Genomic DNA, 2033 nt, shown 5'->3' with positions numbered 1-2033 from the left:
TGAATCGCGCAAGTGTGGCAAGCGTCAATGTAAGCGTGTATATCCTTCCTCATGGTTAACCAGAAATAGTGCAATCTGGCTTGTGTAACGCATTTATCCTTGCCAGGGTGTGCAGCAATAGGTGAATCGTGTATAAGCTTTAAAACTTCTGGAATGAGGTCCGTGTGGACTAAAGTTTAAACACTGATCTGTTGAGTTCATGTTAGTGTTGCTTAGTGATACAGAATGTCATCCACTATCGTGTAATTGTCGATAACAAGACGGAAGTTTTTTGTGTCAGTTGTGTCTGCAGATTCGAGGAAGTATATGACACGTTTCCAAAGAGTGTCTGATTTCTATTCTTCGGCAACGCGCGTTTGTGTAAGGTTTACTGAAAGAGGATTCTGAGTGATAGTCTCAATATGGCGACTGAGAGCGTCTGCAACTAGGTTCGTTTTTCCTTGAGCAAAATGAAAGGTGAGTATGAACTCTTGTATGGCAAGGAGCCAGCGGACAAGTTTCCCCGATAGGTTTTTCCCCTTGAAGAGGTGTAAGATTGGTTGATGATCTGTGTATACGAATATCTCGTAACTATGGATGATCTCTTTGAAATATTTTAGTGCGTAAATGACTGCTAATGCTTCAATGCCTGTGACTGAGTAATTTTGCTTGTGTTTGTTGAGTGTGCGACTTGCATAGGCAATTGGTCTGAGTTTTGTGCCGTGGTATTGCAAGAGAACTGCGCCAAGTCCGGTGTAGAACGCATCAGTGTAGATTGTGAAACAAAACTTGTGGTTTGGGAAGGCAAGGACAGTTGCCGTGGTTAAGGCTTTCTTCATGTCATTAAAGGCTTTCTCTTGGTCAGGTGTCCAAATGAAGGGTGTGTCCTTCTTAAGTAGTGAAGTTAAAGGTGCTACTATACAATCATAACCTTGAATGTAACATCTGTAGAAGTTAAAGTGTGGATTCAAATCCCTCTGCTGGCCACTAGAATGTAGGTTGTGGTACTAAATTCGGAAATGGTGATGAAAGAAACTCGGGCGGAGTTCTTGGCTTTAATCTTCCAAATATCGTTCTAACTACACAATCCACGGCAAGCTCCAAGCAAAACTTGGAAACTTGGAAGGTTGCCAGAAACATATTCTATGTACAAATTTACAAAGGTTACCAATCATGAAATAAGGAGGCTGTTGCCATATCATAGGAATATTTGGAAGGTTTGGCCCGACGTGCGAGAGGTACCGGCAGGAATCATTTTGTGTCCGAAGCAGGTGGCTGATTCAAGATGCAGCTGGGTCATTGTTCAAGTAGAGGGCTTGACCTGAGATGCCGAGAATCTATTGTTCGTCAAACGGGCGTATTCGAAATTGTCGGTTAGCACAGTCCCTAGGGAGATGTTAGCCTTCGTCGACAGTACCATGTTACAGCATATGAGTGCTTGCGAGTGTGTGCATGCTAGTCATCGAAGGGAGATGCAGCTACGAAGATGATAACACACACACACACACACACACACACACACACACACACACACACACACACACACACACACACACACACACACACACACACATGTATATATATGTATATAAATGTACAGACCGGGTATATATATATATATATATATATATGTATATATATATGTATATATATATAATGTATATATATATATATATATATGTATATATATAATATATATATATATATGTATATATATAATATATATATATACGTTCATATATATATATGTATATATATATGTATAAATATATATACATATATATATATATATGTATATATATATATATAAACCATACTTCCAATATGTCGAGAAGTGGTGGAAAAGAGATGTGGAAGTCCTCCAGCACCACTCTCACCCACATTCTCATATATATATATGTATATATATATATATATATATATATATATATATATATATATATATATACAGATATATGTATAAAATGTATATATATATGTATATATATGTATATATGCACACACACACATATGTATATATATATGTATGTATCTATTCATATATATACATACAA

This window comes from Oratosquilla oratoria, chromosome 1 (assembly GCF_046742065.1).
Source record: "Oratosquilla oratoria isolate Oo_2021 chromosome 1, ASM4674206v1, whole genome shotgun sequence".
Taxonomy (NCBI): Eukaryota; Metazoa; Arthropoda; class Malacostraca; order Stomatopoda; family Squillidae; genus Oratosquilla; species Oratosquilla oratoria.
The sequence above is the reverse complement of the archived record's forward strand: the minus strand, read 5'-3'. Positions refer to the sequence as shown.